Consider the following 12,230-nt stretch of genomic DNA (forward strand, 5'->3'; position numbering starts at 1 on the left):
ACGATAACTTATATCGAGAGAACAGGAGGTGATAGTGAGATGGGACCAACGTTGGACACCGTGGACCCATAAGGCGCATCGAAAAAATTAGGGGGCGGGCGCCAGCCAGCCTTACTTATTTTCACATAATAATATAAAATTATATTGTCGAAATACACACACGAGTTAGCTAGTAATATTTCATATTATTATTATTATTATTATTATTATTATTATTATTATTATTATTATTATTATTATTATCGACAGCGTCTTTTCATTACGTGTGCATGTTTGACATGAAGCCAAAGAGAAGATCCATCATTCGTAGAAAGAATAAGAATAGCCAGTTACTTTAATTGTGAACGACGGCGAAAAATACGAAAAGAGACAACCTTAGCGAAAAGAAACAATACTTTCTCTCAAATGGATAAAAAAATCAAGCCGAGATAGATTCGAACTTGCATGGACGGCGCGAACAGCCAGTTCATTGTCCACTTTTTTTTTTTTTAACTGACTCACCGAATGTGTTTTAGTAACTTACTTATTGCTAATTTTACTTGCTTCACTCGTTTAACTTGCTTTTTCTAATAACTTTTAACGACAGGGACACGAACACAGAAACATCGAGGACAGTTAAAAATCATAAATGCTCTCCCGCCGCGAATCGAACCCGGGACACCATGCACCAAAGCCGCACGTGCTAGCCACTAGCCCAGCGGGCAGGGCAATACTCACTCTCTGTGTTGTTAGGGATTACGACCACTGTATTGCCAGCTATCACTTCTGTGGGTTGTATACTATGATCACATGTTTCTTCTTTGCTGGAAGAGTTAAACCTACATTCTATGTAATACATGAGGTATTTAGACCTACATGCTCTTCATATAATGTAATAAAAGTGTCATGCTGGGAATAAGAAAAAGAACATTCCTTGGACAAAACGGAAACTATTGGCATCAGAAATATTTATCTACGAGGCATGCGCAGTAGTATATTTCAGAATAGTTACTGTTTAGTTCAGTAAACGAAGAAAGGGGTATAAAAAAGCAAATATGTCGAGTCAACGAGATCGACCAGAGTTGACAGAGGCGGAGTAGTAATATAACTTCGTTAAATTGATAATTGGTTCTTTATTCTGTAGTAGATCGTATCACAACTTTACGGGAGAGCAGAGAAAGACTTACTAACGCTGTCCTATAGTATGCATTAGTAACACGATCATACAGGCACAAATGGATGTAACTGTGAGTACTACAACTTGGATTTAACGAAAGCCGTTTAGATATTCATTGGTTTGCAGGGTTGTATAAGACACAAAAAGTTAAGACACAATACAATTCTTCATACCTCAGCTTCCAGTAACTAGATACATGCAATTTCAGGATAGATACTGAAACTGCTGTCGGATTTTAATACATGACGTATTGCAGGATACAGAATGCTTTGCATTACTTGTTTGTTTGTAGACAGCTACTAGCTTAGTGTTCTGAAAGGTTGTGTATAAACTAGAGATAGCCAATTCCGGAATATTACTTTCCGGACTCCCGAAAGTAAAACCGGACAAATTCCGGAATTCGGAAAATTCCGATTTTGGAATAATTCCGGAATTCGGAAAATTCCGATTTTGGAATAAGTCCGGAATTCGGAAAAATCCAGAATTTAGAAATTTCTGATTTCGTTTACATTCCGGAATTCGGAACAATCCGGATTTTTTTCGAAATCCGGAATTTTTCTCAATTCCGGAATTATCTAAATTCCGGATTCTTCCCAAGTTCCGGAATGCTTCTGAATTATGGAGTTTAACTGAATTCCATAATTTTCCGAAATCCGGAAAGTGAAAGTTCCGCTTCCAAAAAATGAATTTATTTTGGTTAATATGTATCATGGTGGAAATAAGTCTTTGACCAGGTAATGGCGACTGCTTTGAAAGAAATAGAGAGTATGAGAATTCAATCTGTCATACTTGTAGTTTCGTGTGGAGAAAATACAAACTTGTGAACCAACGGTTTAAGGAAAACTCAAGTTATTAATGTAAACTTTTCGGACATCATAAAAGAAATACGAAAGACATTTTGAATCGAAGAAATATAACATACAAGTTTGCAAGCGGAGACAAAGAAACCTAACGTAACCAGACTAAAGACGAATCGTTTACCGCGTAGCGATCAAGGTCGAGCTGTTTTCCAGGGCGAGTTTCGAGTTGAGTCGAGTTTGATAATGGCTCGCTCGCTCGTTCAGCTCGTTTTAACTTTTTTAAATAATGGCCTGATTAGACTGGAAAGCGAAAGCCATGAGAAATGTAAGCACTAATATGGAATACTTTTTAGTGCTGCTCACGACAGGGGTGCGTCTCGTCTCGTAATTTTAGTGCATCTCGTGGGGCAATTTTTGTGTATCTCGTCTCGTCTAGATAGCGAGAAGACAAGGTTTTTTTTTTTATTATTACGAGACAGCCTCAAATCTCGTAATCACCAATATAAGTATATACTGTTGTTCTTAAAATCAAGGCTGAGACCTGCACTGTCGAATTTTTGAGCCCAAGCAGAAGACCAACTCGGGTAGCGATATCAACCGGCTCTGCTCGTATCAACTGAGCGAACATCTCGAGTCGGCTCGGTTGGGATGAGCCGATGACCCGATCCGGCTCAGTTGGAACGAGCCACCGACTAAGCTCAATTGAGCCGATGGCTCGAGCTTTCTCGGTTGGGATGGGTACCCTACTCGGCTCATGTGAACCGGTTCAAGCCAGCTAAGTTGAAATTAGTCCATCGGCACGTTTCGATTCAGCTCAACTAAGCCGATGGCTGAAATCGGCTCGGTTGGGTGAGCTGTTGGCTCGGCTCACTTCTTGGTTCGGTTCGATAGTGAATGAGCTGTAAGCCGAGCCGCTCGAGTCGTTGAGAAGCCTAAACCCGGTCCCAGCTGCTTTGAACATGTTTGGCTGAAGCCTATAACTCTTAACAATTTTTGGCTCGAGCCCGAAAACTTGCCCCTTCGGAACTCAAACCCAGAACGTGACCGATGTCCTTCCCTCCTGAAGACTTCTCGACGACCGAGATCGACAGTCAATTAGCTTTTACTATTCAGATACAAACCGTATATCTTTTAAAGATTATACACGGTGTTGATATAATAATAATAATAATAATAATAATAATAATAATAATAATAATAATAATAATAATAATAATAATAATAAAAGTTTTAAACTTGCCGTTGAAATTTGGCAAAACTTACTTAAAAGTAGAGATTTCGGGGAAAGGGTTCAGTACCTTCAAGACAGTGGCGTAGGGAAGGGAGCCCGGAGGGGCCGGCCCCCCCAAAGAGGTCCGATAATGTACTTTGGTACTTTGATGATTGTATTTTTTTAATATATTTTTATGTTTATATATTTTTTGTTTGTAATTTTTCTATATGTGCCTGTAACAGCACTTGCCCCCCCCCTAAACACACATCCTGGCTACGCTACTGCTTCAAGACACACCTCTGCAACTACCAACATTTTAAACTACAACGTTCCATTGAAGTTTCATGTAGAAAGTATTCTACTGTATGTTTTAAGGAAAATAACTGTAATAAATATAACTGAATATCACGCAACAGTAAGGCATATAATAAACTAATTTTTAGGATATGCAGAGGTAAATATAAAAGCTTTGCTACAAAATACCTACACATAGCATAATTCAATGAGCTCTGAAATATAATGTAACGAAATAGCCTATGAGATTCAGTCTACAGAGCAATTGTTACTTAAAGAATGGACATACACTATTTCCATAATCGAGACAAGACGGGAAATGTTTACGATACTTTTCGTCTCGTCTCGATTCTCATCTCCAAAGAGAGACGAAAATTTTGAGTTGGTCTTGACCCGTCTCGAATGTAAAATGTTAATTCTCATGTTATTTTATTTGTTTTAGAAACGAGATGAGAAAGTCCTCTTCTCGTGAGCAACATTAAACCAAACCGAAATATTCTTTCCAAATGTCACGGTTCTGCTTGTAATGGTATGACCTGAGCGATAATTAGCACCTAGCTTTTAATCTTCTACGAGATAATAATAATAATAATAATAATAATAATAATAATAATAATAATAATAATAATAATAATAATAAAAATAATAATAATAATAATAATAATAATTATTATTATTATTATTATTATTATTATTATTATTATTATTATTCCTGAAGATTTGGTAGTTCAAATATTGCATCCGAGTATTCAAATATCTGAATATAATAAAACATATGTTATCGCTGATCAATCGCCATCAAAATCCTAAAGTAAAAAAAAAAAAAAAAAAACATTACAATGTGCATTCGCACAAGCACCTTGACCACTCAACCGCGATCGCTATGCGGTAAAAAATTCGTTTTTAGTTTGATTACGTAAGGTTTCTTTGTCTCCGCTTGCAAACTTGTATGTTATATTTCTTCGATTCAAAATTTCTTTCGTATTTCTTTTATGAAGTCGGAAAAGATTACATTAATAACTTGAGTTGTTCTTAAACCGCTGGTTCACAAGTTTGTTTTTTCTCCACACGAAACTACAAGTATGACAGATTGAATTCTCATACACCCCATTTCTTTCAAAGAAGTCGCCATTACCTGGTCAAAGACTTATTTCCGCCACGATTCATATTAACCAAAATAATTTCATTTTTTTGAAGCGGAACTTTCACTTTCCGGATTTCGGAAAATTATGAAATTCAGTTAAACATCGGAATTCAGAATAATTTCGGAACTCGGAAACAATCCGGAATTTAGAAAATTCCGGAATTGAGAAAAATTCCGGATTTCGAAAAAATCGGATGTTTCCGAATTCCGGAATATTAAAGAAATCAGAAATTTCTAAATTCCGGATTTGTTCCGAATTCCGGAATTATTCGAAAATCGGAATTTTCCGAATTCCGGAATTTGTCCGGTTTTACTTTCGGGAGTGCGGAAAGTAATAATTCCGGAATTGACTATCCCTAGTTTATACACAACCTTTCGGAACACTAAGCTAGTAGCTGTCTACAAACAAACAAGTAATGCAAAGCATTTTGTATCCTGCAATACGTCATGTATTAAAATCCGACAGCAGTTTCAGTATCTATCCTGAAATTGCATGTATCTAGTTACTGGAAGCTGAGGTATGAAGAATTGTATTGTGTCTTAACTTTTTGTGTCTTATACAACCCTGCAAACCAATGAATATCTAAACGGCTTTCGTTAAATCCAAGTTGTAGTACTCACAGTTACATCCATTTGTGTCTGTATGATCGTGTTACTAATGCATACTATAGGACAGCGTTAGTAAGTCTTTCTCTGCTCTCCCGTAAAGTTGTGATACGATCTACTAAGAATAAAGAACCAATTATCAATTTAACGAAGTTGTTGTATTACTACTCCGCCTCTGTCAACTCTGGTCGATCTCGTTGACTCGACATATTTGCTTTTTTATACCCCTTTCTTCGTTTACTGAACTAAACAGTAACTATTCTGAAATATACTACTGCGCATGCCTCGTAGATAAATATTTCTGATGCCAATAGTTTCCGTTTTGTCCAAGGAATGTTCTTTTTCTTATTCCCAGCATGACACTTTTATTACATTATATGAAGAGCATGTAGGTCTAAATACCTCATGTATTACATAGAATGTAGGTTTAACTCTTCCAGCAAAGAAGAAACATGTGATCATAGTATACAACCCACAGAAGTGATAGCTGGCAATACAGTGGTCGTAATCCCTAACAACACAGAGAGTGAGCATTGCCCTGCCAGCTGGTCTAGTGGCTAGCACGTGCGCCTTTGGTGCATGGTGTCCCGGGTTCGATTCGCGACGGGAGAGCATTTATGATTTTTAACTGTCCTCGATGTTTCTGTGTTCGTGTCCCTGTCGTTATAAGTTATTAGAAAAAGCAAGTTAAACGAGTGAAGCAAGTAAAATTAGCAATAGGTAAGTTACTAAAACACATTCGGTGAGTCAGTTAAAAAAAAAAAAGTGGACAATGAACTGGCTGTTCGCGCCGTCCATGCAAGTTTGAATCTATCTCGGCTTGAATTTTTTATCCATTTGAGAGAAAGTATTGTTTCTTTTCGCTAAGGTTGTCTCTTTTCGTATTTTTCGCCGTCGTTCACAATTAAAGTAACTGGCTATTCTTATTCTTTCTACGAATGATGGATCTTCTCTTTGGCTTCATGTCAAACATGCACACGTAATGAAAAGACGCTGTCGATAATAATAATAATAATAATAATAATAATAATAATAATAATAATATGAAATATTACTAGCTAACTCGTGTGTGTATTTCGACAATATAATTTTATATTATTATGTGGAAATAAGTAAGGCTGGCTGGCGCCCGCCCCCTAATTTTTTCGATGCGCCTTATGGGTCCACGGTGTCCAACGTTGGTCCCATCTCACTATCACCTCCTGTTCTCTCGATATAAGTTATCGTCATTTTGCCTAAAGAGGGCTCTGCTTGGCTCCATGACTACCCACGGTAATGACTCTTCGTTCATTTTTCGTTGAAGTCGCTTATTTTTTTGAGTACTATGAGTGCATACTGTCCAACGTTGCTCCCATCACTCAACAGTTTCCCGTTCTCTCGATATAAATTGCTAATATTTTGTTTGTAAGGGAGATATGGCGTTACAATCATTACGTTTGAAGAAGAATTGAGGAAGATATTGCCTTGCCACAAACAACACCTATTATTATTATTATTATTATTATTATTATTATTATTATTATTATTATTATTATTATTATTATTATTATTATTATTATTATTATTATTGTTTTACTTACCACTAATGTTGCCTACCTTTATTTGCAATGCAATGTGTTACTAAAAAGCAAACCAAATAACACTCCTCGCCATTCACGCTCTCTCTGTGTTAGAGGAAAGCACATTTATTATATTATTCTTTCAAATAACACGTTTCACAAGTTACTTCACTTTCAATGTGTAATTTCATATCATCACTAGCAATCATCTTGTTTCGATACGAAAATAACCCCCTCCTGCAAAAAAAAAAAAAAAAAAAAAAAAAAGCCTGACCGTAGCGAAAGGGCGTGAACATTCTTTATGCGATTAATCGGGTCCAATATTTCAATACGTCTCTGCACACAAATATTTCAGTAAAAGAGGAAAAGTTATTCAAACTTTCTGAATACCCATTTATGGGGGAAATTTTGTGCCCTTCGAAGTTTTTAAGAGTTTAAAGGGCCGCCATTTTGAACATTTTCGTCTGATTATTCTGGTTAACGAACTGAAGATATTTCAACAATTAATGTTTGTGCCAAGTTTCATCTCAATCCGCTGAAAATTAGGGTGGTTACGGCATTCACAAATAGCGTTGTATATATACAGATAGATAGATAAACAGACACACAGAGGGAGAGAGAAAAAGTGTTTTGCTCCCTTCTCGCACCTGTGGTGCATCAGAGCTAAACCGGGCCCCTTTGCAAAACGTATTGACCAGCCTGACCTAAACACAAACCTCTTACTTGCTAACGTAGAAACGTGGTCGGGAGGTGTAAGGCATGTAGAAATTGTATTTTTAATAACCATGAGTATGGTTTACTTCCATGTTTTTCTTTTTACTTTTTGCAGCTACATCGGAACGTTCAATTTTTATTCTTTACTAATTGCAAATAGCGTTTACATTCAAAATATGAGGAATTTTGGTGGCATTTGTTCGGATATTTTTCTCTTTTGAAATGAAGAAAAGAATAAAAGCAATACGCAAAGACAAAAAGTATTATCAGTACTAAACCTTACCAATAATAATTGCTACGAAAGACTAAATACGATCTCTTTTACCATCTCTCATGAGCTGCATGTATTATAAACAAAAATTTTTAAAAATGTCCTCACCGAAGATTCGAACTGGCGACCTTTGCATTTGTAAGCCAGCACCTTAGCCACTACACCAACATCATAGCATGGTGAACGTTTAGTTTTCGGCGTATTTGTTGTATTTGTGTTTTGTGTTCCCACTTCAACAATTTTTACTCTTTTTTCTAAATTTAACAGCTGTTTCTGGCTTTCTCTTTCGGTGTCGTCCTTTATTTACATTATGCACTATTCGTATTCACAGCTTGTGTCCCTCTGCAATGTCTTATTCAGATTAAACTTTTCTTTTTGCCCCTCAGTAAACATTTGATTGATTTAATTCTCATACTCTCCACGGATGGAGAGCAGGAATGCCAGACTCGAAAAACAGGTGTACATTTACTTTCCTGACAGATCATACTAGACGAAACAGTCTTTAGATTTCCTAGTCTTTAGATTTCACTTCTTAACTCCAAGTAGTATACAAAAATTGTATATTAGCTAGTCGGTGTTATAAATTGTCATGTAGATCTCTATATAACCCGAAAGTGGTAACAAATTACCATTTCCAGTTTCAGAGTGAAAGAGCGATAGCAGCAACCAGTTTTTAATATGGATTCTGTTTCACAACATTAGCTTCCATCTCTAAGTTTATTACTCTATTGTAACTGAAAGCGATACATAGTTACTTCTACGTTTACACTATTGATTCTCATAGAACGTCAAGGGTACTAGACGAAACAGTCTTTGATTTCCTAGTCTTTAGATTTCACTTCTTAACTCCAAGTAGTATACACAAATTGTATATTAGCTAGTCGGTGTTATAAATTATCATGTAGATCTCTATATAACCCGAAAGTGGTGACAAACTACCATTTCAAGTTTCAGAGTGAAAGAGCGAAAGCAGCAACCAGTTTTTAATATGGATTCTGCTTCACAACATTGGCTTCCATCTCTAAGTTTATTACACTATTGCAACTGGAAGTGATACATATCTCCTTCGACGTTTACACTATTGATTCTCATAGAACGACAAAGGTTCTAGTCGAAACTGTCTTTAGATTTCCTAGTATTTAGATTTCACTTCTTAACTTCAAGTAGTATACACAAATTGTATATTAGCTAGTCGGTGCTATAAATTATCATGTAGATCTCTATATAACCCGAAAGTGGTGACTAAATACCATTTCCAGTTTCAGAGTGAAAGAGCGATAGCAGCAACCAGTTTTTAATATGGATTCTGTTTCACAACATTAGCTTCCATCTCTAAGTTTATTACTCTTTTGCAACTGCAAGTGATACATAGTTACTTCTACGTTTACACTATTGATTCTCATAGAACGACAAAGGTACTAGACGAAACAGTCTTTAGATTTCCTAGTATTTAGATTTCACTTCTTAACTCCAAGTAGTATAAAAATTGTATATTAGCTAGTCGGTGTTATAAATTATCATGTAGATCTCTATATAACCCGAAAGTGGTGAAAAACTACCATTTCCAGTTTCAGAGTGAAGAGCGATAGCAGCAACCAGTTTTTAATATGGATTCTGTTTCTCGACATTAGCTTCCATCTCTAAGTTTATTACTCTATTGCAACTGGAAGTGATACATATCTCCTTCGACGTTTACACTATTGATTCTCATAGAACGACAAAGGTACTAGACGAAACAGTCTTTAGATTTCCTAGTCTTTAGATTTCACTTCTTAACTCCAAGTAGTATACAAAAATTGTATATTAGCTAGTCGGTGTTATAAATTATCATGTAGATCTCTATATAACCCGAAAGTGGTGACAAACTACCATTTCCAGTTTCAGAGTGAAAGAGCGATAGCAGCAACCAGTTTTTAATATGGATTCTGTTTCACAACATTAGCTTCCATCTCTAAGTTTATTACTCTATTGCAACTTAAAGTGATACATAATTACTTCTACGTTTACACTATTGATTCTCAAAGAACGACAAAGGTACTAGACGAAACAGTCTTTAGATTTCCTAGTCTTTAGATTTCACTTCTTAACTCCAAGTAGTATACAAAAATTGTATATTAGCTAGTCGGTGTTATAAATTGTCATGTAGATCTCTATATAACCCGAAAGTGGTAACAAATTACCATTTCCAGTTTCAGAGTGAAAGAGCGATAGCAGCAACCAGTTTTTAATATGGATTCTGTTTCACAACACTAGCTTCCATCTTAAGTTTATTACTCTATTGCAACTGAAAGTGATACGTAGTTACTTCTACGTTTACAATATTGATTCTCATAGAACGACGAAGGTACTAGACGAAACAGTCTTTAGATTTCCTAGTTTATATATTTCACTTTTTAACTCCAAGTAGTATACAAAAATTGTATATTAGCTAGACGGTGTTATAAGTTATCATGTAGATCTCTATATAACTCGAAAGTGGTGAAAAACTATCATTTCCAGTTTCAGAGTGAAGAAACGATAGCAGCAAGCAGTTTTTAATATGGATTCTGTTTCACAACACTAGCTTCCATCTCTAAGTTTATTACTCTATTGCAACTGGAAGTGATACATAGTTACTTCTACGTTTACACTATTGATTCTCATAGAACGACAAAGGTACTAGACGAAACAGTCTTTAGATTTCCTAGTCTTTAGATTTCACTTCTTAACTCCAAGTAGTATACACAAAGTGTATATTAGCTAGTCGGTGTTATAAATTATCATGTAGATGTCTATATAACCCGAAAGTGGTGACAAACTACCATTTCCAGTTTCAGAGTGAAAGAGCGATAGCAGCAACCAGTTTTAATTATTGATTCTGTTTCACAACATTAGCTTCCATCTCTAAGTTTATTACTCTATTGTAACTGAAAGCGATACACAGTTACTTCCACGTTTACACTATTGATTCTCATAGAACGACAAAGGTACTAGACGAAACAGTCTTTAGATTTCCTAGTCTTTAGATTTCACTTCTTGACTCCAAGTAGTATACAAAAATTGTATATTAGCTAGTCGGTGTTATAAATTATCATGTAGATCTCTATATAACCCGAAAGTGGTGACAAACTACCATTTCCAGTTTCAGAGTGAAAGAGCGATAGCAGCAACCAGTTTTTAATATGAATTCCGTTCGACAACACTAGCTTCCATTTCTAAGTTTATTACTCTATTGCAACTGGAAGTGATACATAGTTACTTCTACGTTTACACTATTGATTCTCATAGAACGACAAAGGTACTAGACGAAACAGTCTTTAGATTTCCTAGTCTTTAGATTTCACTTCTTGACTCCAAGTAGTATACAAAAATTGTATATTAGCTAGTCGGTGTTATAAATTATCATGTAGATCTCTATATAACCCGAAAGTGGTGACAAACTACCATTTCCAGATTCAGAGTGAAAGAGCGATAGCAGAAACCAGTTTTTAATATGGGTTCTGTTTCACAACATTAGCTTCCATCTCTAAGTTTATTACTCTATTGCAACTGGAAGTGATACATAGTTACTTCTACGTTTACACTATTGATTCTCATAGAACGACAAAGGTACTAGACGAAACAGTTTTTAGATTTCCTAGTCTTTAGATTTCACTTCCTAACTCTTAGTAGTATACAAAAACTGTCTATTAGCTAGTCGGTGTTATAAATAATCATGTAGATCTCCATATAACCCGAAAGTTGTGACAAACTACCATTTCCAGTTTCAGAGTGAAAGAGCGATAGCAGCAACCAGTTTCTATTATGGATTCTGTTTCACAACATTAGCTTCCATCCCCAACTTTATTACTCTATTGCAACTGGAAGTGATACATAATTACTTCTACTTTACACTATTGATTCTCATAGAACGACAAAGGTACTAGACGAAACAGTCTTTAGATTTCCTAGTCTTTAGATTTCACTTCTTAACTCCAAGTAGTATACACAAATTGTATATTAGCTAGTCCGTGTTATAAATTATCATGTAGATCTCTATATAACCCGAAAGTGGTGACAAACTACCATTTCCAGTTTCAGAGTGAAAGAGCGATAGCAACAACCAGTTTTTAATATGGATTCTGTTTCACAACATTAACTTCCATCTCTAAGTTTATTACTCTATTGTAACTGAAAGCGATACATAGTTACTTCTACGTTTACACTATTGATTCTCATAGAACGTCAAAGGTACTAGACGAAACAGTCTTTAGATTTCCTAGTCTTTAGATTGCACTTCTTAACTCCAACTAGTATACACAAATTGTATATTAGCTAGTCGGTGTTATAAATTATCATGTAGATCTCTATATAACCCGAAAGTGGTGACAAACTACCATTTCCAGGTTCAGAGTGAAAGAGCGATAGCAGCAACCAGTTTTTAATATGGATTCTGTTTCACAACATTAGCTTCCATCTCTAAATTTATTACTCTATTGTAACTGAAAGCGATAC

Source organism: Thermobia domestica, chromosome 9 (assembly GCF_964235325.1).
Source record: "Thermobia domestica chromosome 9, izTheDome1.hap1.1, whole genome shotgun sequence".
NCBI classification, from domain to species: Eukaryota; Metazoa; Arthropoda; class Insecta; order Zygentoma; family Lepismatidae; genus Thermobia; species Thermobia domestica.